Source organism: Calypte anna, chromosome 11 (assembly GCF_003957555.1).
Source record: "Calypte anna isolate BGI_N300 chromosome 11, bCalAnn1_v1.p, whole genome shotgun sequence".
Lineage (NCBI taxonomy): Eukaryota > Metazoa > Chordata > Aves > Apodiformes > Trochilidae > Calypte > Calypte anna.
Genome location: NC_044257.1, coordinates 7,406,886 through 7,432,746, shown reverse-complemented (window position 1 = coordinate 7,432,746; position 25,861 = coordinate 7,406,886). Strand labels below are relative to the sequence as shown.

Sequence of the window (25,861 nt, the reverse complement as noted above, 5' to 3'; positions counted from 1 at the left end):
ATATCTTGCACAAAGCTTTTACACACTACAATATACACGATTTACTATATATATCAATAAAAGAAGCTGTCAAACTTCTGTTTTTCTAAAGTTTTTCTGCTGGAATTAGGAACTGGAAAGTAGGACACATCCTGCGTAAGCTTTACCTTCACTCACAGTAAAAAGACATATTAACAAGGACATCAGGACTTTGAAAAGTGTCATAAGCTTTGCTGTCCTAGATTTAAAAAGGAAATAGCAATGCAGCGTCTGCTACATTGAGACTGACTCCTGGGAGCCAAAGGGAAAGATAAAAAGCAACTTTTTTTTTTTTTTTAATGACAGCACAAGTTTCTAAATTTAAACCTCCAAACACAGAGATCTTCAAAGATCTTAAAGTGATACCTTCTCCCACTTTTGGAAACAATTATTTAATTTTTTTAAAGTGCTATTCATATATAGGAAAATAGCAGTGCAGGGATTACATCACCTCAAAATTACGCAAGGATTCTGTGCTCCAAAATACAGGTGGCGCAAACACCAGCCTTCTCTCTGTGAATATTGACAAAAGCCAAATGAAACAAAGTTTCTCTTGCTCACACCATATCTGAAAAGCATGGTGCCAATTGAGTGTGTGCAAGGGGAAAAAGCTACAGCTGGGTTAAGGTGCTGGAGCAAATGCTGCTTTCTTCTAACAAAATACTGGATAGATCCCTGCATAACACTGCACCTGCTGCTAGTAGCAGAATACCTCACATCTTCTCCAGTTGGTTTCCTGAAGCACTCAGATGATCTCCATAGCACCAACAGACAGGTCACACACAATAAATGAATCACGAGCCTGCTAAAATGGGCACTTAGCCAGTAAAACCGCTTTCAGTTTTGCTTTTTAAAAAAAAAAAAAAACAAAAAAACCAAAACACCAATGGACACCTGGAGGCAAAATGGAGATTCAGGACTCCTAAATTCCATATTAAATTGCTGCCTAGATTACTCAAATACATTAGCTTGCATTGTAGGCATGAAGTCTTTAACCTCATTTAAGCTACTGTAAAATCAGAGACAAAGATGGCCTTGAAAAACATATTTAAAATTAGACACTGAGATAATCAGACAGCAAGTGCTAAATGCCATTTTATTCACTGTCAGGGAGGGAGTGCTGGAATCAGGAAGTTCCATAAAAACTGAAAATGGAATTGGCTTATGTAGTGGGAAGGAAGTAAGAACTAATCCAGCCAGCTCCTCAGTCTGTCCGTAGGCAACAGAAATCTTTATTTTGAATCATTCTTCAAAGAGTTTAACTTCAAATAGGTGAGATTTTCAGACCCTGGCATGTAGCTAAAGCTGGGACTTAGTGACAGGAGTAAGAGACCTCCTGCAAACTCCTGGCATTAAAAGCTGCAGTTTGCGTGGAAGTGTCTGCCCTTTGTTGAACCTCATACCAGTGTAAACAGTGTAAACAGAAGTGTAGTCTTTCCATAACATGTAGTTCCTTGTATAACTAGGGCAATCCCTTGAACAGATGAATTCAAGCACTTTTACAAAATACAAGGAATCAAGACTGTAGTTGGAAATGAGCTGAACTGCAAAGAGTCCCTATTTATTATGCTTTCATTTATACTTAGGGAAATGTTCAGAAATGTGGTCACTTCCACTGTTACATGTAGTGGTTCAAGAACATCAACCAGCCCTCCTGGTTTTTTCATTTTTTTAATTAGGGTATTGCCAGCCTTGGCCTATCGTATTCAAAACTCACACATTGTAGCAGCTGATGTTTTCTTCACCTTGTATTTGGTGCTTGCCTGTAGTCTCATTTTCTACCCTTAACTTCTGGGGAGCAAGATGTCTTATATTTTAGACTTTTGCTATGGATGCTGATCAGTACAATTGGTGGAACTCATACACAAAACAGTCTTGGGAAAAAAATTGAAAAATACCTTTCATCTGAAACATTTTAAGATAGCTTGGGGGTAAAAAATAATGTTCAATCAATATAAACAAAAGTATATCACAGTCCCTGCATAGAACTTGAAAAGAAACTACTTTTAGATTTCTGAATTAAGATGTTGGTTTTTTGTTGTGTTTTTTTTTTTAGTGAGTTACTAATAGAGAAAGAATGTGTGGTTTTCAATTGTCCTGTTCTTATTTAACTAAACATATGAGGCAAGCCCAGGTACCAGCCTTCTTGACATCATACCATTAAAACAAATTTCTGGTTTTGTCCCATTCACCAAACCACTTTGGAACCTGACTCCATTATACCTCTGAATAACCAAAAAAAGGCCTAGAAATAAAAATGCTAAAATTAATTCAAAGGAGTCATAGGAGGAAATGGGCAGGAAAGAATCTGTTGCTTTTCAATACAACATTTAGGAAGAGACGAAGTACATACAGAACAAGTTTAATCATTTAGATGCCAAGAAAAAGGATCAACTATGTTTGGAACAAGTGATTTATTATGGTTTATATAGTCCATGTATGCACCCACATCCCCCTACAGGGATCTGGATACCAATGTCACATGGATCTTCACCTACTATGAAACTGGGAAGAAGGCCAAGAACAACCTTTCTGCTGGCCTTTGGTGGCTGTTTTCTATCAAGCCAAGGGAAATTGCAGAGAGACTTTCAAAATGTGAATGTATTTCTATGCTTCAAAAATCTGGACTGATTTTTATTTTGAAAATAAAATCTCAAAAGAAAAGCCCTCATAAAATCTGTGGCAAGTGATGTTCACATAGCTGACATGCATGTAATGGATCCTTTATCCATGTTCTGCACATCCCTATTGCTGTACTGCACAATTTTGAAAGCTGCGGTAAAAAACCTAATATAGAGCCCTTTGCATTAGCATTTACTGTTTGATTTCTGAGCATTATTATGTTTATTTTTTTCCTTTCCTGTCAGTCAGTAAACATTTCTACAGTTTCCCCTAGCACTGGAACTTTTAAGTCAAAGTGAGCCCATCTGAGTAAATTTATCAGATGATGTCCTGATTCACCATCAGGCTCTGAAGAATCTCAGGCTTTCTGGGATTGTTAGGGTAAAGGGTGTAAGGGTGTTAGGATCACACCTATAGCTTTTAGTATTTAGAATGATTATGAAACATATACTGCTTCAAATTATTTTAAAAATGTATTTGGATATAACAGGGAACACAAAGGATATCTGTTCCCTCACAAATTGACAGCCAGAGTAGAAGTGAAATATCAGATGGCAATGAACCTTTATGCTTTGGCAACTGATTCATGCTCCAGTTATGGAGTCCCAAAAACTAGGGAAAGTAGGGTAGAGCAGGTAGGATTATGTCTGATCTGCTAAATCTAACCAGATGTATAACACTAACTGCATACCTTTTGAGGTTGTAACTGTGCTTAATTAAACCTTAGATAACACTTTTGACAATCAGGAAACTTTACAAAATTACTCTTTATAGCCTCTAAGATATTGGCATATCATAATTTTACAAATTGAAATGCAATTTGATTTCCTTGGCACAGAGGATTACAAAAGTGCAAGGAATCACAATAGAAAATTGAATACAGTGATTTATGCTCAGAGAAGCTTAATATGGGCTGGAGTGCTCTAGGCCTCTCCCCATCTCCTTACTCCTCCCATAAGGCTTTTATTACACATGTGAACAGCTTCCCATAATGTTTATAAATTGCAAAATTAACATGACTTGACCACGCAGTTTAAATTCAATCAAGAAGGCCCATCACTTTGAAGTTACAGCTACGTTATAGTGGTAAGGAGCTCACCTAATCAACAATATTGATGTCCTTCATGGTTCCTAATGCTCATAGACTACAACATAAATATTACGATCATCAAGGGGTATTTTCCTCATGGATTTATGACTGTTGCTGTTTCATGTGGTAGTCAGTACTTCAAAGAGAGATGTTTGGTACTTCTCTCATTTGGTTGCAGAGGGGCAAATTCAGTGTCTGTTTGAGAAAAAAACCGGGAACTTTGCCAAAGGCTAGCAAAGCAGCTTGTCATATTTCTGTTATGACATTGAGTGGCAAACAAAAATCAATTCAGAGTGAAAATTTCCACTACCCAGAATTGGAAATTATTTTACTTCTGTATCTTTGCAAAGTGGTTTTTGTACACCTCTACAACAAATACTATTATTATGACACTGCAGCAGCATTCCACATATGAACTTGAATTTAATTTTCTATTTTATCTTAAGATACTTTATATTAAAGGGCACTTACTGGGTCTCTGTTAGTTGGATTGATGGTAATCTCTATCTCAGAAGAGTAATGCAAAACAAAGCATTCAAACCTCCAGACACCTATTGCAGTGCATTGGAGAGAGGCCAGTTTTCACTCACAATGTTCTTTGACTAAATTAAATCCAGATGTTTACATGGAATAAAATATTAACAAATGTCTCCCAAGGGCAGCCAATCTTTATTGAGTGCTTTAATAATCTAAACCAAAAATTCTTTAAGGTGACAACTTGCCTTTAGCCAGAAAGATACTTTTGTTTATCTTACTTTATATTTTTAATAATGCAGGGTGCATTATCCTAATTTAATTCCATCTTGTCATCAACAAAATACTTATCTGGGATAATTTTGAAAAAGCTGTGCAACAAACCATTTGTGAAAGCAGTAATAACTTAGTTCTGAACACATGGTTCCAATTTTGTTTTTTTTTCTATGAACATAAGTTACTTTAGTTTTATTTTTGTAACACAAATCAGATACCTTTGAGAGATCTAGACATAAAAGGAAAGCTGCATTTACCTTTTAAAAACTGCTTCACCAGGCCACTAATTTGTCCCTATAAATTTAATACTATTTAGTAGTGTTCCAGTTCTTGAAGATTAAATTAATACAGAGATTGTTATTTAAGAGTAATTTCCTGGAAAGACATTTCAATTTTACATTTCCTAGGAAAATAACTTGACACTGTCTAAACCATCATACAGTTTGTGTGTGCAGGTTGTACACATACAAATCTAAGTTCTATATTTCAGTGTAAGGTTGACCTGTGAGGACTCCATAGGATGTCAGGAAACCATATATGCATTTTCAGTATGGTCAAGCACACAGTAAGGTAGTGTGAGATTCCCATTTGCATTTCAACTTCCTTCTTGAGTAGTTTGGCCTAATTTTCTTTATTAGCAACTTGCAATATGCAAGAGGTAAAGTTATGGTCCATTTTAGTATGAGAAGGTATTTTGATAATTTAAAATGCATACTAAGTTTTCATGTTTTTTAAATTTCTTTTTCTTTCAGTTTCTTAAATACTCTTACCAACTTTTACCCCCTTGGTCCAAATACAAGCCAGGTTTCTGTTCTTGAAGATCAAGGATGCATGTTCCTCTCATAGGCAGAAGTCTTATCCTGAAGTGGCACTAAGTGTTTAGTCAGAAAAACTCCAGCATTACTAAGACTTTCCTGGCATAAATTTTTCTTCCTCAAAACAACTCTGACACAGCTTGTCCCTCTCTTCCCTGTCCCAGCTGTTACAGGCATTTTGCTTCTAAGTAATCTCTAGCTTCCCGATTTACCAGACATGCTTACCACATCAGATTGGTAAAATGGGGCTGTGTCATGAATAGAAACATGTGCCAGATAGTTCAAGAAAAATAGTTTTGTCACCAGGAAAAAGCCTTTACATCACAGGTTTTAAAATTCAAAATGTGGATCAAAGAGTCAAAGTTCTAGGTAAGGCACAAGAACATCTTTGTACATAAATGCTGTGAGGAATTACTAAGTTTGAAGAACAGCAACATCAGATGCACTGTAGTTTAACCATCCTTATTTATACTTCAGTAAAACAAGAGATGGAAATACATGGTAAAAGTTTTCAGTGTGTTTGTCATGTGAAGAGACAATGGAACATGCAAAAATACATCTGCTAAGACTCCCAAGTACTGTTCACAGAGAATTACTTGTGGGACTTACCACTAGACATGCAGAGACCAAGCCAACACAAACACAGATGGTGAAACCCTTTTCAGACACTATCTGGTGTCAAAGGCAGGAGAGGATATCAAATGAATTTTGCAATCTAAATATATGTGAGGAATCCTAATTCCTTGATCTGCTTTGTGACAACAGTTAAGCACACTAAAACAGACAATGATGCAAGAATTAGACTTTCTGCTCTTGATTTTTTGTTTGTTACTAAAGGCTTCTTTCAGAACCATGCCAGTGTACCAGGCTGACAAACCCACAAAGATATGCATGGCTACTACTGTCTCTTCTACTTTACTTGAATTTCATATCAGTTACTGAAATGAGATACCAAGCATGTCAGTGAAAAAATAAAAATCCAGTGTTATACTGACATATGGAAAAGATGTCAGAGTATATTCTTCTCTCTACATAGACTGGGTGGTGTCACTGAAAACATTCCATATTTATATAATTGGAGAACAAGATATAGTCTTGCATTTTGTTCTGAAGATAGACTCTTGATACTTACTAGCTGACAGAAAAGCAGTAGTTTCCAGGAATGTACTCATAGACACTACAGAGATAACTGCAATACACAAATCTATAAAAATTGGATTACAGTTCACTCTGTTCCTCCCTTGAGAATCATAGCCAATTAGTTTAAAGGGGTTATGCACTCAGGTTCCCAATGTATTTTCATGGGACCTTCTAGTTCTTTTAGAAGTGTAGTCAGAAAGAGATAGTACCACTCCTTTTAAACTGCAGCTATGCCACCCTTCCTGATTATCAAATCTTGTTTCAAATGCTGCATATTTAAAATAAAGTACCAGGATCTATCCATCCTTTTTTCTATTATTTTTTCTTAATATTTTCACACTGTAATGCAATCAAAAGAAGGCTGCTTAGAGTTTAGAGAAGGTGCCCATGCCAAGCCTTGGTGTTTAGTTAATCTTCATTCATATTTAGTTGCAAGAAATTATTTATAGCATCTTTGCAATGTTTCACTTTGGAATTTAGATAATGGGCTAAGAGTTGCAAAGGAATAGGATACTCACTATATTTATCATTGCAAGTGCTGCAGAGTAAAATATCAGGGTTGTAGCATAAACATACCTGTACTTTCTCCTATGGAACATTTCTACAGTTACTCTGAACTGAAAATATATAATAAATAAGAAAGCAGGCAGTTTGTGTCTTCACTAATAATGGCACTTAGATCTATATGAAAGAAAAATATGGTTGAAATGAGAATATTCACTAATGATCTGACATCTGTGCTTTTTCTGAGTCATATTATATCACGTCTATCTTTTGTTCAGTCTGGATTTGTCTATATTTATGCAGGTTCTTTGGCAGGAAAAAGAGCTTAATCTTTAAGGCCAAAATATCTTAAGCATTAATTTATGGTAGCTTTAATCTTGAGAGAGCCAAGTAGACATACCTCATGATTTAGCTTTTCGGTATAAGCAAGTACTTGTAGTCCTTAAAACAAGCACACCAAATGATCAAGTAATTTTAAATTAATCTGTAAGGAAGAAACAGTAAACAAAATTCCTAACCACTTCAGAAATTCTTGGTCCCTCTAAATAAGAAAGAGGAAGCTTAAACATTTCATTTGTTCATACTTTTATCTCTAGCTTCTTCTCATTTTTGTTTTACGATCTTCATAATCCTTTCTGCCTCTCTTGGGCTCTGTGGCTACATATATACATGCAAATAAGATTAGTCAGAACCTACTCTCTGATCCTGCACACAGCCCAGCTTACATCTGGGAGGACTGAGCTCCCATCTTGCACACACACACAGAGCCCCCATCCCATCCAACCCCGCTCTGCCCCCCAGCCAAGGCTTCGCAGTGCCTGGGGAGTGCTGGCTTGCAGGTCAGAACTTCCTAAGGGAGTATGCTAACAATTAAACAGCGTCAATCTGTGCCCTAATCTGGCAGAGTTTAGTAGTACAGATTAGCAAACAACTCTGTTTGATCCCCCCTGTACCCTTTTCCTATCCGTATTTCAGGAAATCTGCAGTCAGATCAGATGGCTTCCCCTTGTGATGGAATTTTACTTCTGTGAAATGCATGGGAAAATTCAGAGCACTCAGAAAGCAACAGCTGATAGCCTCCTACTTGGACTGTATTTGAAAACATGCTTGTGGCTGTAAACTTCCATATCCCTTTTAGCTGGAGCTCTTTTGGGTTTGTTTTGCTGATTAGTTCTTAGACAGCATATTTTCCAGCCGTCATTACAGAAGAATAACTGGATGTTAAGCCATCTATACCACACAGACACTAGGAAAGGGAAGCAAAGAAGTTACCAAAAAGAGATGGTAGATTTGAGCATACACTTGAACACAGATTAAATATGAACTAGTGATAAAACTGATTTTCTGGTGGTATCAACAAGAAAGACCCTTAGCCTTAGATGAAAGTTAAGAATATCAGATTGAGTCAATGCTTTGATTTCCACAAGGTTTTACAATCTCTCCTTTTAGAAGCAATCTGAACATCCCCATGAGTTATATAAGACAAGAGTTAGAGACATAATAATTAACAATTCAAGCCCAGGACTGATGACAGGAGACACATCTAGAGAACATGTTTGGTGCCTACAGTCCTCTTGGGAAGAGAATTATGCTGGTAAATAGGAAGCACACAAGAGGCAAACTTCCTGTTTGTAAGAGCTTTGCAGGTACAAGGGAGGAATCAAAGTTTGAACCACAAATAACAAAGTATGTGAAGCAGAAAAAGCAACAGTAAGTTCAGACACAAATACCTCTACACAGTGCTTCACAGCCTAAACAGAAAACGTTGCTTTAAGGTCAATACAAGTCTTTGCAAATCACTGGGACTTATTTACAAAGTTATCCCAGATGGTCCTTCTTGGCTTTACACCACAGTAGCCGCCTCAACGGCAGGAGTGATAAAACTCAGTCATTGTGTTAAGATAACTAGGCAGCTAAGGGAATATATCACCATTTGGAAATTCCCTGGAGAATTTCAATGTGCCAGTTAAATGTCAATTATTATCAGTGTCTAAAGAAGTCCAACACACCCCCTCTTGCAGATGTGCTGGGATAAGTGTAGGGGTTTCCTGGGAGACATAGGAAATGCAACTTCTTCTAGAACCCCAAACAAATGAATAGGAAGTGGTTACAGAAAAAGCCTTGTTTTCAGAATCTGCATCTTTATTAGTAGTCCCTTATAAATACTCATGTCCAGAAACAATGACTAATGAACAGCTCCAGAAATACACTCCAGAACTACTCCATTCATAGAAGCAGCAAGAATCCTCCTAATCTTTGACTGGCAGATAACACCCTATTTGCCAAAACAAAGTGCTTAAAATAGTTACAAAGAAGTTCTTTAGCATTAATTTTTAAGTTCTGTGACCTCTGACCTTTCTCAGATCCTCCTCCTCTGCCTGTTAGCATTTCTCATTACATTAATCTCATGTTAACTCTTAAGATCCTCTAAGGCATTTTCTGTTCCTGTCACACACATAGTAGGATACTATGGGTAAATTTTGGCATACTCTAGAAACACACCACAATCTCACTGCATAGTGTTCACGACCATTCCCTAGTTGTGAACAGACAGGTACTAAATATCAACTTTATCCAGCCATCAGGTAAGAATTTTAGAAATCCAAATGAACATTGGCCTTTACAAAATAGGGACAGAATTAATCAATTCTTACCTAAGATTCAAATGAGCTAGTGATTACTCAGATGATCACTGCTTGAACAAAACAGAGTCAATGTATACTGAGGTGAGAAGTAATATCTAATATGAAGATTATATGGTAGAAGGAAAAAGTACAGAATTTTCATCTTTCAAAATCAGAATGTTTAGAACAAGCAGAATCATCACCTTGCATTTGCTGCCACCTCATCACTTAATATGTTGTGATTTGAGTTTCAAAACTTAAAAAGATAAACTGAAGCTACTTTGTAATTAAAGCCAAAACTCAGTGTGCCCAAGCAAAATTTTGAAGTTAATCCATAAAGAACTGTCTGTATTTCTATGTAAGAAAATATTTTTATGTTAAGAACTTATATAGTAGCATGAAGAAAAAAAAAATCCCCACTAAATTAAATACATTATAGAAAAATTCTTTCATAGTCTTCCTAACAGAACTCTGAGGTTCACAAGTATTGTTTTTCAAAAACCTGTAAATAGTAGGAGGCCAATAGGAACAACATGTCTCTGAGATGTCTTACTGCTTAAACACTAGAGACAAATAACTACTGAAAAGAAAATATATTTCTGATTTAGAACTGGGGTTTTTTTGTTTTTTTCAAAAAGTCTGCTGAGACAAAGTAGAAAAGGTTCTAAATATTACAAAAGGTGATTTTAATCCTTTTAATGAGGCAGCAGTAATTGCCTTTAAGGTTCTGTTCAAACCAGCAAAGTGCTAACAGGCTTGCTGCTCTGCCAGGTAGCTGTGAAGTGTATCCTTCCTTCTCTCAGAGCCTTAATTATTGCTTCCTCCAGTAGTCACAACAATCCATTCTAATTTTTGGTAGAGGCTGTTGCAAAGTGGGAGCCTCTTCTACAGACAATGCCATATGAAACTAATATGATAACTTAAGAGAGTTCTTTGGAGCCTTTAATGGGTACTTTAAAGCATTAGGGATAGTAACTGAAGCTTAAATCAATGACCTGTAAATTCAGCAACATTTCACAAACCCTGAACTAAACTATTAGTCACTACTCAGAAAACACAAATATATTCATACCCTGTAAGTCCACACCAGAAGTGTGAATTCCCTTAGGTCTTCTATGCCCTCCTGGTAGGTCAATTTTGGGTGAGTAAACTCTTTCTGCAGCTCTCTCTCTCTCAAAACTAGACCATCTACTTGCTTTGGATGAGAATATTTCAAATAAACCCATTCTATGACATTTATCCTAGATACTTCTGTTAAATCCTGTTTAAAATGTTAAAGAACATATTCTGTTAAAGACATCTTCTCTTAAAGATTTCTAAATACTAAAAAGTGCATGCCAAAGCCTATATAAAAATACAGCAGATCATTTTAAATACCTACACTGACTATGCTATGGACAGTGCTACCTAGATCTGAACTTTCCAAGAGCACAGAGATCTTTGAAATCAGTTTTGGCATTTGTCTCAGAAATCAGAATATTTGCATGTACAATAGGCTTGGAGCTGCCACTGCAGCCTATTAACTGGAGAAACTACTCTTACGTCCAGCTCTGCAGCCCTACCCAGTGACCTTTCCAGTAAATAAATACCACAGACAGTATAAAACCATCCTGCCAAGAACTGCACAGAAATGTATTCAGAAACTCACAATCTTTGACAACCAAATACTCTGCAACCTACTTGACCAGATTCAAAACCTGATGTAGTTATGCAGTCAATCCCTGTCAGGGAGTTCTCTCCTTCCTCGCACAAGGAATGTGACTTTAAACAAAACTACATAGCTGAATTATGTCCTACATCACAGTTGAAAAATAATCTTAGAACTGACTTTTTGTAAATTAATTTTAAAAACTTTTTTGTTGATTTGTAGATATTCTTAATCCCTCAGACAAATACAATACTCAAATTATAACCATTTACGTGATTATTCATAATTAGCAGGGCTATCTGTGTACTACTTGTTATCCAGGACTTTCTGTTGATTACATGTACTCTACAAAGCAGATGTCAAAAATAGAACCCTCCATTTAATCTCCTCTGCATTACACAGAAATATTTGGCACTTGTTCATAATACATTAGCTTCTAAGTAACATAATAATAGAGCTAGCTGTCTGACTCAGGGCTATTTCTGAAGCTACTAATTTGATTTTTTTCCAATAAACAAAAAACTTTCCCCATTATATGTACCATTATATGGCTATTCTGCTCGCATTGAATTATTCCAGATTGCTACATAACTAGATAACCTGGTAAAACAAATTTTGTTTGTTTCAAATAACCTTCACTCAAAGTCCACTAAATATAATGATGAATGTAAAGTGAGAATATAATAATTTTCATTATTATGCTTTTGACTGATTTATATGATAGCAAGCATCAAAAGAGGAGGTGAGCATGCTCAGAGGGTTGCACCAACACTAATCTGTAGCACAGCCCTGGCACATTGGCAGCTGGGCAACTGGATGCTCAGGGACACACTGATGCAAGCTTATTGAGCTGGTGCAGTTGTTCTAGATTAACATTATTCTTATAGATAGAATTACTTGGTCTACAGTGAAGAATTTTCTCCATATCTAGGGGAAAAATACAACCAACCAGACTTTACAGTCATCAATATTACAGCATCCATTAAAAAAAAAAGCATGCTACAACAGCATATAATATTTTTTATATCAATTATGTGCTTCTAGTTTAAGTCACACCTGTAAGACAGTCCTAGAGCTCCACACATTCTGCTTTATCCTAGACTTGCTCCTGAGCTCAATGGAATTGTTTTAAGATTTTTTTTTTTATTATTTATTTCATGTTTAAAGAGCCACTCAAACAGAGCTGAAGGCTTTTAAAGGGATATAAGTGAAAAATCTCATGTCAAATGAGTACATGGAAATCTATCTGGAAATTCAAAATTTTAGATTTAGGTTTTGGTTTCATTATTAGTGATTGCAGACTCTCTCAGAACTTGAAAACCAATTTAAAATTTAATTCACATAACTTTACTTGCAGTCATTTTTGCTTTAAGGACTGGACTAACATACACAATTTAGTGAATGCACTGCTATACAGGAGACTTGACCCTACGCTTCTTTCAGATAAAACTCTGAAAATAATGTGGATTTTGCCACTGAGGAAGCAACTTTACCTCCCACTCTTGCCCTCAAACTGTTAAAGATCAAATAAGCATAGAGTTAATATTTCATTAAATGACAGCCTCCATAAACAGAATGTTTGACTGGGTTCCAGTTTCTCATAGAGGCAACACTAGGGTTTATTAGTGGAAATCAGCCAGATTGTGTGCAACAATATGTTTTTTGCTTTTTAAGTAGCTACAAATCAAGATGTGAAGTTTCTCATTAAAAATATTAACTGTTGTTAACAACCTCTAAACAAACTTCTTTATGTCCTTGCTCACTGCAGGGGGTTGGACTAGGTGACCTTTAAAGGTCCGTATCAACCCAGTACAATCTATGATTTATATTAATGAACTTGCATTTCAAGAATAAAATTAAAAAATGGGAATTTACTTCATTTTGCTGATATCAAATATCAGATTTTGTTTGCTAAAACCAAAATATTGACTTTTCAAATCATTAATCTAAACAATTGCTGCCAGAGGTTTAATGTTGATTTTGTCAGCCCCTTTGGGAGTCATAAATACAGTCAAATCCAAACCAATCACCACTTAGTGATTCTGAGAGACAGAAATTATTGTGAGACTGTATTTAATCTGATAATCATCAGACCAGTGTCAGAAAACCTACTAAGTAAAATCATCACTCCTTTTGCTTACCACCTCAAGACTTCTGCACAATCCAGATACTGGGAAAGGAGTCAAAAAGTGAGCCACAGTCTGCATATAATGGATAAGCAGAGATGATGGTGACAATGCTAGTGGCAGAAGAGAAGCAATGGAGAGACTAATACCTCAAAAACACTTTTCCTGAACTGACCACTTTTTGGTAGGAAACATTCCTTGTAAATTATGCTGTCGGAGAGTCAAATTCTTGGACAGTGGATTAACAATGCGTAAATATAGGGCAGCTCCTGTCTGGGCAACAGTTATGAAGCTGTCAGTAATGCTGTCCATACTGCTTGTTTTGTGAATGAGAAGAGGACTTTGGCAGTCACCTTTAGAATTCTTAGTAATTTTATCTAACAAATTTAAGAAGTAATATTGAAATTAATACATTTGTTTTTCCTTTCATATCTTCCTTCATGAAAGGAAAGCAAGCAATGACTGCTGCAGACATAATAGCAGAGTTCATGTGATCTCGCATAAGTCATTCTGATTGCTGTCATCTGAAGTAGTAAAGTGTCAGCTCTTCACCACCATAGTTATTTTCAGAAAGACCAATCATCTGCAATTACAGCTGACAGTGATGGGAGATGCATACACAACTTTTGCTCTTTCCAAGTCACCAGCTCCTAACTGATGAGTACCCAGAGAATCCCAGATTTGTAACAAGCTGGGAACATTTTTCTTGCTGGGCATGAACATTCAGTGGGGCAGTTTAGGGACAGGAGGGGAAAGAATAGTTGATTGCCTCCTTCAAACTCCACAGAAAACTTAATTTACACATTTTTCCTACAGTTTTGTCTTTTGTTCTATTAACATAAAGATAAAGGAGTAATATATAACCATTTGCGCCACCTTATCCTGCTCGGATCCTCATATTGACCCTAAGGACCCTAAATATAAATTTGCACAGACAGACTACAAATATAGGACCTGGATTTCAACACACAAATACTGCCCATTGGCTGATCTTGAATTTTTGACAGCTGCCAGGGAGTTGCATGCATTTCTGTAAGGGCAGAAACATGAAGAGAGTAATCAAGCATCTGGAGATGGGTCACATATGTTATGAAGGGAGTTGAAGAATAATAGATGCAAGTTTCTTGTTAAAGCAAGAAGAATGCATGCCCCTAGGCTGCAATAAAAAGAACAAGACATCTCAATTCCCATTGTCCTTAAGTAACCACTGCAGTCATTTCCACAGACATCATCTTTGCAGCATTAATGTCATGCTAATATTCAGGTTTTTCTCTCCCACATTTATGGACTAAACCCTCTAGTTGCAGGTTTGGTCACCTATATTTATATGGTGAAAAACGAAACTCAGAAACTAGCTTGGGTGTGTTAAGGGATCCAATAAATGCTTAGTTGGCATAATTAAATTTCTTTGGTGTTGAATCAACAAGAATTCTTCAAATAAAAGACAATGTTGCCTTCATGGTATGAAAAAAAAATCTTACAAATGATTCATTATTGAAAAAAAGAACATGCCTCATATAAAGAAAGATCAGGTCAATAATTTCTTGCACAATTTTTTTTATTTAGAGTTAAGTTAGCATTATTTCAGTGATTTTGTAGAAATCTGGAAGCAGTTTTTGTTGTAGAAAATGCCTTATGAAAAAGGTCCTTTCAGGCTGGGAAGGGAGTGCTGGATTATAAACCATGTTATGCAAGCTTGCTGCTCCAGAAGCCAAAACCCTGCCCCATCAATTGCATAACCAGCTCCAAGGGAGAGCTGAGCCCTGCTCCTTTAGGAAAAAGCCTTGATGGAAATTCAGCAAGTTACCAGCTTTCCTCAAGCAATAAACAAGGTATTTACTGTCACTTGGCATTTACTGGAGCCAATTGTGTGTGATTTGATTTCCACCCACCCTTCTCATTTCACAGTGTAAACAAAGAAACAACTTACAAAAAAAAAAAAAAAAAATAACACTAGGCAGACTGTCTCCTGTTGACACCATTCTGATCTGAGAATCATATTGCCCCTTTGAAATGCTGAACAAGTCTGTAGGCTGCTGGTTTAATTCTGAAAGGAAGTGGGAGAGGCAAAAGCAAAACAAGATGCTCTGCAATGGAATGCACTGAAGAAAACCAAGAATCTCTGCTAATATTAAAATTCTTGAAGTATGGGACAAGACCTACTGATCTCATCCTTAACAACTGAAACCACTACAAAAACATAGAGCTGATTTAGATACACATTTTAAAAATTGTCATGCTTCACTGCAGATCAAGAAACAACCATTCAGTTACTATGTTTTTGCTATACTGTTCTTTCCAGACTGTAGCTCTCAGTCCTGTTACAGGGCATGCCAAACTTTTTTTGCCAGGTTTATACAGGTAAAAAGGCTACAGAGAGAGATAGCTAAAATAACAGCACAACTTTTATTTCCAACATCTGCACAGAGTCTTGATCAGTATTAATATTATTCTTCCTCTATTGCTAGTACTGCATTACTAAGGCCTTATGTATGCACATTGTTCTCATCTTTACTGGCCTATGAACATGTAGGATGCCACACTGATGCTTTTCCAATACAGCAAAAAGCAAAAGGAGAAAATAAAGATACAAAGTCTATCAGAATTAGGTTGAAGAACTTCTGTAGAACAGAATGTAAATTTACATCAATTTCACTACAGCAGCAGTTTTTCAAACAGTACCTTTAGGGAAAAAATAATCATGCTATTCATAAAATGTTGTTTTTTCAATAGTTTTTCCTGAAAAGGTCTCAGAAGAACTGAAGGACCTGAAAGAGTTACATCCTCTCCATAGATTTACAGAGACAGAAATATAGCAAAAATAATTCCCATGTTTGAAGAAAGCAGCTGCAGTCACCCAAAAGAAAAATTTACTCATCATTCTTGCATCATTATGTGTCACATTTGACTGTAAAATCCTAGCCAACATGCTAAAAATCTACCTTGGTATTTCTAAGTCTCCATAAGCAATTAACTTAAAAAAGGAAAGCAGTCTTTCAGTTTGTAATACAGAATGCAGCAATTAAAGATCTGTGCACTAACAGGGAGCACTTGAAGAAAAAAGCCTTTTGAGTTTCTGGTTTCTAGGGTTCCTTAGATATGTTTCATGAGATTAAAACTGATGAAGTTCACAGTCAGCACAAATCCCCCTCTATCCCTTGAAGGAGATAACACAACACAAGTGACTGAGCAACATATTCTAGCTACCTTTAATATACATTCAATTATCCTAGACATAGCTCAGTGTGGGCTTTATTATAAACATCTAGATAACCAAATGCAGATAAAAATTGAGACATTAACAGAAGCATTATTCCACATGATATAGAAGGCATGAACTAGCTTCAAGAACTACCAAATGTCATTACTGAGCTACAAACCAGCTCTGAGTGGGTTAACTTTCTCCCCTTCACAATTCATTTCACTATTAAATTAATAATCATTAATCAAAGCCCAATGATCTTAATGTGATCAAACAGAGGATTACCTTTGCTTTGCTGATATATTAAGATGACAAATTTAATTTCTTCCTGATTGTTTAAAAAAAAAAACAAAAACAACAAACTAACAGTTGCTTTGCTTAGAGATGTTAAAATCCCCTGAAAGACCATTTTGGCTTTAAGTGTTCCTGTAGCATTCTAAAAGTTACTTTGAACACTGATGAAATTAGGTACTGCATGATTGATTGAACAGAGCTTAGCAGCCATTTCAGCCATCACCTTAGCCCTCACATTGTTCTCCAGTTAGCTATTGTGTTTGAATCTATGCCAAACAACACACCCTTAAGCATCTCTTAAAACTTCAGTTAGTAAATTAGTCAAGTTGTGCAATCCCTTTTAACTCTCTCAAGCAAAACAAATATTGCCTTGACATTATGGAAATACTTTGAGTTACAAAAGTAAACCAAAGTAAAATGTGTTCATAGTATATAAACCTCAACTGTTTCAATTTACAAACAAACAAACAAAAAAAACCCCAACCACACCAACCAACCAAACCAGAACAAAACACTTCTGGCAGAAGGGTAGTATTCCAAAAGCACTAATATTGGCTTGACATCCACAGGAGGAAGTCAGTTCAGCAGTTCTGAAAATTCCATTAGGTGTATAGATGAAGTTACTAAAAATATCATTATAACTAGAATTTTCAATGAACTATAGTGGTCTGGGTAAGTTGCCTGTTTACAGTCACATTGTGGTAGCTCATGCCATGTATTACACTTAAGAAAAGACATGCATCTCCTGAAGTAAAGGGTATCCTGATGTATTCTCTGTATATGTTTAAAGAAGTCAGGAGAGATTATATCATACCAAAACATACATGGGCCATGTTTTTTGACACAAAGTATTATGTTCCCAGAAAACAAGGTGGCATGAAAGCAGGTATCTACAGGTACAATACAGTCAGGCAAGGCCATAAATAAGCAACCAGTGGACCTTATTTTTAATCTGCAATATAATTCAGAACCTAATTGTCTCCACAAGCTCAATTAAATAGGCCAAGTTTAGTTTCTATTTATCCACTTTCATTGAAACAGGACATACATATTTGCAGGACCAGATGATCTCTTATTGGATAATGCCATTTATACTTGTATAGACAAGCCAGACAGTTGTGCAAAATCTTTACTACAAAAATCTTTATAGAATGGCAAGTTACATTAGTGATGCTAAACACATGATATGATGGTCATATTGAATGCCAGTGTAATTCAGGGTTTTACAGAATATGTAGGAAGGAAGAAGAAAAGATTCAAAACCATGTGTTTGAGATGGAAGCCATCCTGAATCCAGCAATTCACAAGTTCTGAGCATCATTTTAACTAACACAATTCAGCTCATTGTGCAGCCTTGTAGCAAAAAGGTTCAGTAATACATACAGTACTAATTTTATTAAATCACTAGTTCTTTATAATGAATTTGTGCATATATGTAAATAAGACTATCAAGTCCTATGTGATGTACTCTAGGTGGCCCTGCTCTGGCAGGGGGGGTTGGACTAGATGATCTTTCGAGGTCCCTTCCAACCCCTAGGATTCTGTGATTCTGTGTAAGTAGAAATGTAATACTTCACATCTTTGAACACCTTTGGAAAGACAGCTTCTCTTCAATTCTGATATCTACACTTAGAGAATGAAAATATTTTGGAAACCTTAGAGCACACAGTCCCTTGCAGTGACATAGGAGGTTAACAAAGCTTGCCATCCTCAAGGAAAATTTTCATGGGTGACAGTCTCTAAACATATGTATGTATACATTTAAAAAACTTTTCAGGTGTTTTTTTGCTGGTAAACACAAATAGATGAGAGAAAAAGTCAAATGGTAACATTTCTCACCAGTGAGGCTCCATTACTTTTGATATGTATTTTTGTATGCAGGTGGCATAAGAATATCTCGGATGGCCATTTACTTATAAGTAGATGTGTGTTAATGGTGTGCTCTCTTGTAATTTTCTGCTTACAGCATTTGATCTCCCAGAATGCAAAAAACTGCACCCTAGGACAACTATCTGAATTATTAGGTAAACTACAATTGCCTGCATTTACGTATCAGACTAGAAAATCTACTGGTTGTTTGCTATGAACTCTGAAAGTACAATATAATTCTGTTCATTAAACTACCTAACAGCATGCAGCCATACTGTGAGTACTGCAGAATGCTAGTGGCTTCTGGAGAGCCAGACACAGTGATTCCTTGAAAAGCAAACATTAAGTATTTAAAAATACATTACATAACTACAATTAACTACACAAAATGAAGAAGCCAGAGTTAAAAAGCAAGCCAGAAGTTTGCTTCATATTCAGTATGAATAATTAAGCTCTAATACCAATGCATCATTTTGCCTCAGGATGTATGTGAAACATATTCATATGTACAGTAGCACTGTATACCCTGACCCAGCTTAGAACATCTGGATCCAGTGAACATGACAATTACATCCTTTGCTTCCCATAGTTGTTCAGAATGTAGCAGTAAACCCATGACTTTGTCAGTCAAATCTTCTGTATTTAGTGATAAAGAATATACATATTGAATAAGGTCCAGTGAATAGAATATTAATGTCTCTTATTAATGTGTTCAGACAGAATTCACAAGAAGTTGTGAAGTTGGTTATTAGCAGCTTCCTCTTTCACTTGCAGTTTCAAAGCTGCAAAATAAAAGCACTCGTATGATTTCACTGTCCCCTTCTCAGGGGAGATTGTGGAGTCCCTTCTCTGGATTTCTTTAACTTTTTTAACATGAGGTCAGTGTAATTAAGGTTACCTGTGAAATGCAATATTTTGCATATATTTGCCTTATTCTGACCAACAGTAGCAGTTTCAGGGACAATTTTTAAAGCAACTTGTTATTTATTATTTTATTAAACTGCCAGACCAGACTTTCAACAGATTGAGTTAATTAACAAACGTAGTATACCAGGCAACAAGAGTAGCTCTCAAAAAGTCAGAGTTAAAAGAAAAATGGTAATACATGGAACACTGATCAGTTCCACACCATTTGCTAATCATGTTACCATTGAGCAGATCTTGTCTTCCTTGGGTTTACCTGGCTGACTGAACAAGCATATCTCCTGTGAAATTTATACTCACTATGCTAAAAAAACTCCAGTGCTTTTCTGTTGGAAACTTTTTCATGGGCTATTTCCTGTTGATTTGTTCTGCTTAGGTACCTAGCTAGTTTTCATTGGCAGGATTCTCTGTGCCAGGGGACTGGAATGTTGAGGCTTTTACACTGACACACAAACTTTCTGCATGTGTGATCTTCCTGCTTACATATCCTGGCCATCCTAAAAATGCCAAATCAAATGTGAAGTGTTGCAGATGAAGTTTATTTCCTTACTGATGGATTTTTTATGTTTGCAACTATGTCTACCAAGTAGTGCAAATAGGTAAAAACAACAAACAAACCTAAAGGAGCAGAGTTTTACTTATTTCTGGACACAAATATGTCATGCTTCTCAACCTAAGTTGTCCGTAAGAAACTTCCTTTTAGAATTTCTGAAAGCATTTCCACAATCCCATTCAACCATGCAGTTCCATAGATTAAAACCATAATGTAATGAGAAAGCTCTTCAATTTTTCAACTTTATTGTAAACTTAACTTCAAAAATTTCATTTCAACTTGAACCTCCACCACTTTTGCGAATTGATTGGTGTCTCTAAATAAGGGGAAAGCAGTCAAAAGGTTTGAGGGCAAGAATCCCACCCAGAGAGACTTAAGCTGGAGGCTTGGGTCAGCAGGAACTTTCTGCAATGCAACAAGGACAAGATCAGGGTCTTACATGGGGGATGGAAGAGCCCTGTGCAAGCTGAGGGCTGTTAGACTGACCAGCTGTGCTGAAAAGGAGCTGGGGAACCTGGTTAACAGCAGGCTGAACATAAACCCACAGTGTCCTCTAGCAGATAAGTGGAGCAGGTTCTCTATTTTCAGTGCCTGGATGTTTCAAGACCCAGCAGGAAAAGGCCCTGAGCAGCCTGATCTTGTAGATGACCCTCATTTCAATAAGATGTTGGGTTGGGTGATGTCCTGAGGTCCTCTCTAACCTGAATTAAGCCATTATTATGTTGACTGAGTAAGTGAAATGGGGCCCTATCTTGCACTAATAGTTAACCAAACTCAGCAGAAGTAGAAGATAGTTAAGATCTCTCACCAAATATGCTTAAATTTCACAAATGCATTCACTACAGAGCATATGAGTATTGATAAAGCCAAAATAAAAAGATAATACAAATATTAAAAAAGAAAGAAAAAGAGAGAGGAATAAGCATACTAGATGCTTACAGCTATTCTGAAAAGAGTAGCTATATATGGTGATATTCATGAAAACAAGAATTAGAATTTCTGATTATGATTCCAAAGTAAAATTTTAGAGTATTTAATAGACATTTTTAATGAAACTCACAAGGCTATTAGCTTCTGAAATTACAACTGTGCTGTCATGTTGGTTATTTCAAAATATTTCCTTTGTGGGCAAGGTTTTAACTTCTGACCTATTTTTTGAGAGAAAGCAGTTCCAGTGAATGGATTTCAATGGGACCTGAGCATCCTAGCTCAACTAATGAAACTATACTGACTCCCTAGGTAGATGTGCAATTTTCCTCAGTGAACTCTTAAGTTTACCCCATAGATAAACCAGCTGGGAAGGTATTGCAATGTTAAAATGAATGCCCTCTTCCTGACCATATGTTCCTTCCAAGACCATATGCCCTTTGTGGCAGTCCCAGATTAACCCAGTTTGTGTGAACTCAAAACCCACACATGGCACCTTTATAGGCCATAGAAATAACTCGCAAAGCCTCCTGTCTCTCTTGCAAAAAACCCCACAAACCTAAAAACAACCCCAAAAAGCTCCAAACTTACCTCCCAAAACTGAGACACTACCACCTCCCCCCCAAAAAAATAAAAACAACCCACAAGCCATGCCACACAAAATACTGTTTTCTTTTTTAAAAAAGTATTACAGACTTTCATTACATAAAGAAAGGAAGAGGTGTGTTTTTTTTTTATTTGTGTAAAACAATAAAGGGTGGCAATACTGAAAGGATTTGCTTTACTAAACTAGTTAAAACAAAAACCGAAATTAGGGCACTTACAGATTAAACCCAAACTGTATACCAGTCATGGTATCTTTAGAACTGAGAAGGACGTGCTTGTCTACAAGTCTTTTCTCCTTCAAATTCACAACCAATTTTGTTTCAGAAATGAATTATATAAGTGGCATGTTCAATATTCTGTTTGCAAGTGCATTGGCTCTTGCAACTTAATTTAATGCCTCACTAACTTCACACATCCAAGCATTTCTGCATGGTTGCTTCCTATTAAACAATTCACAAGAAATGAGAGATCACAAAATGTTTCTGTAATTAGATATGCCATTGTACTGTAAATTATTTTTGTATAATAGAAACTGTGCTATTAAATACAGAGGCAGCTGGCAGAGAAGCCTTTATGGTTAAATGGACCATCATCTCTTTATCACTGGTTAAGCAGAGGGGAATTCCTAAGGAGACAAACACTTGTAAGAAGCTTACCTCCCAACTGCCAGGCAGATTAACAACGTTGTCAGCCACACCAAATCACCATGATTATTACTTTTATGCTTACTGTTTTATTGCTATTTATGCTTACTTTTGTATCAAACAGCAGTTGCAAAAGGAGTTATGGTAGAAGATGAACTATGGGCCTGAAAACTACCAGCAAAACAAAAGCTCATGAGGGAGATGGGGAGTCTGTCAAGAAGCTCTTTCAGGTCAAGAGAGCTTCAGTTTCATCTTAACCTTAGATCAAAGCATCAGTACATTTAAAGTGCTAAAGGCATTCAGAAGGCTCTGTGGCATACCTCACACTAGAAATGCTCTTTCTGCTTTGGAAAAGTATCATCCAGTGCAAGTTTTAGACAAAAGCAGATACTTTAAAGTACAATGAAGATTCTATGAAAGCATTTCAATGTTTATCTCTGCAACAAGATACCAAACTTGCTACCTTTAATGTTAGGAAATAACAGCTGAGCTTGATGCTCGGTATCTGACTCATAGGTTTCTTAAGGGCTCATTTATTTAAGCAACTAACACGTGATGAACCCCCTAAAAACAATCTTGACCTGCACCAAGAACTGCGATGAAACCAGCACACCATTTCCCACATACATCAAAATTCAGACTGCTTGTTCCTGTGCAGCCTCTACTGTGAAACCTGCTTCATGTTTGTGCCTTCAGCTTTCGGGTCTCTCTTAGATCCTTTCCATCTTCCTGACAGCAGTTTTAATAATGATCAGAATTAGAATTACATCCAGTAAGTTTACAAGTCCACGGTTTTGATACTGTGACATCAGTTGGATTTTTCCCCCCTCTATCAAGAGTACAGTGGGTTTTGCAGAACGTGTAGCAACATTTGGTGCAGTTTACATGGAAATGCTGCACAGCCACATGGCTGCAGTTGTGCATTCCTGTAGCATATGACATACTGCTCCATATGGTGCTAGTGTTGTGGGAACTAAAGTACATTTACCATCCACTGTAAATCCCCAACTGATTTTCCTTTCCTGAGATAGTCACATTTTGGTGAGACTGTATTAATGCAAAAGATAGACTTCTCAAAAATGGAAGTGCTTATGTACTAATGCCACACCTTCTAAAGTGCCTGAAGCTCTTATCTTTCAGAGGCATTTATGTAGCTCTCCACTTCTGAAAATTCTGTAGAGCTCCTATCTGTATCCTTAGACCCCTGAGTGCTCTGTAAAGCTCCTGAGTGCCTTCTGGAACAGCCCCTCACCACCACCCCCAGAACCCCACCAGATGATTGAATGCCCAGCTCTTTCCATAATTACAGTCTGTAGAGGGACAGAGTGAGACAATACCATTGCCTATTGCAGTTTGGTAAGTTCTTACAACCAACAAACACAATCTATTCTGAAATACAAATGCAGTTTCAAAATACAGTCCTATTTTCACTTGTGAAATAGAAGTTGCTCCATATACACACTCAGTGTGTTTCAGAGACTTCTGCTGCAAGCTTCTTACTGTATTTCCCACCCTTCAACACACTCGTATCTGATCAGATCTTCTTCTCCGTGTCTGCATTCACTAACCACAAGATGGCCTTAAACAAGATTCTAATTGACAGACTTTGAGCTTGATTCACCTAGCAAGAAACTAGAAAGAAACCTTCATAACTTCAAGTTTTCATATATTTTTTTTACAATAGTTTTATAGGAGTGTATAAAACTATTCACTTTATTATGTAAGGATGCTGTCCTTTGACTTGAAAGACCTTTTTAGATAGACCAGCAGACAACCTGCACTGTTTTTTTGATGCCAAACAAACTATCTCCCTACCCAACAGCCTGCCTTCCCTAGCTGAATTCATCTTGTATAGGATTGTTTCTGTTTTACAGCATTAGGAGATATTATCTTAATGAAACTTTTTCTGATACATCTACCCTGTGTTTTAAAGGAGGGAGAGAATCTGTGCATGCAACACTACTACTAATGTATAACCACCCCAACTCAATCCTAGTAATGAGAAGGTGTCACATACACCTTAAACTGGAAAAAAAGATTTAGATTCCATTCCTGTCCCTGACATTACAGCACTGGCTAACTACTGGAAACACCACTAATTCTCTACTTCTCCTCCTTCCACCTACGGGCTTATGAATAGATAGACACAAATCACATCCTACTTATAATGGATTGCTCACCATTAATGCATTATGATGCAAACAGAAGACAAGCAAGAGCTTATCAGTGAGAAAAGAAATAAAAGGCCATAACATTTTTACAGGAGCATTGAAAACTCATTTAAGCTGCTTTATTATTTGTATATAATTAAATATCATAATAAAAGAAATCATAACCTGCCCTCCCAAAAAGCTCCTCAAACAGCAATTACATTCGCTTCCTACCAGAACCATTTGAATAATGTCCCTGAAAGGCCCTGAGACTAAACCCACCAGATGGCATAGATGAGACATTCTAGGCTTTTGCATGAATTATTTCAATCCATCATAATTTGGAAGACTCATAGCTGCTGTAATACTGGAAAGCTTAATTCGATTTCCATTTATAAAGTAGGGCTTTGATGGATGCTATAAAACAAAGGATAACCATCTAGCTACTATATCTTTATCTTCTCTGCATTTTTGTTGACAGCAGAGAACTGAGGGCTCTGACTCGTGACCTAGAGCAGTTTAAACCAATAAGCCAGCTGTGACAACTGAGAAGACAAAACACAGCTGTCCTGCAAGGGCAGCTGAATTGAAGCTCCCACAAATAACACAGGTAAGATATTAAACCACTGCAACATATACTGCTTATGAATCAGAGCACTAAATTTTTAGTCAAAATTAATGCATTGAATGGTTCAAACCAAAAATAGCTGTGTGCACACACCTCAGCAGTAGAGGCTGTAAATTGATTTCATGATCATACTAACATTGTCTTAACCATACACATTTTAGTGTCAGTGCCCTACTCAAAAGTCAGTTCCTAGCTCAACTTTGGAAAGGAAATGAGTTGGAACGCTGTGAAGGTGCATGTTGATGTTATGTGTTTCACACTAAGTTACATTCAGTCCTGGAAATTTCTCTTTGAGTTAGATGATAGCAGCTGATGGGCACACACACAGACAGAGGGTCAAAATTTGGTTTAAAATTAAAATACAGCAAGTTATATTTCTGTAAAGAATACTTGTTACAAATGCAACATAAAACATTAATTTGTTTCCAGTGTATGTCAAATATTACTATTTTAATCCCCCTTCACTTCAGAATGTCAAGAATTTCCTTATCCATATTCTTGGTGTTCTGCCAGTAGATCTGGCAAAGGACTCTGATGTGCTCGTTTTAATTCAGGGTCCTCAGATACAAAGGTCTGGCATGGAAAAATATTTACAAACCACAATGTATCTCCTCATCATCTCAAAAAAGATTGCCAAACCTTCATGCACTGCCTTTTAGATATTTTCAATTTTCTTCTATCTTTACAAGACACAAGACTTGGGTTCATTTGGATTCAAGGTACAGTA

The 25,861-nt window shown here is 36.6% G+C and overlaps 1 long non-coding RNA gene across 1 annotated transcript in view; it reads left to right on the top strand.

Annotated features, from left to right (window-relative positions):
* Positions 1 to 25,861, top strand: part of LOC115598945 — a 58,357-nt gene that overhangs the window by 16,676 nt on the left and 15,820 nt on the right. The window contains exon 3 of the long non-coding RNA XR_003988032.1: positions 24,991 to 25,116. This is a non-coding gene — a long non-coding RNA (uncharacterized LOC115598945). The remainder of the gene's footprint in view (positions 1 to 24,990; positions 25,117 to 25,861) is intronic.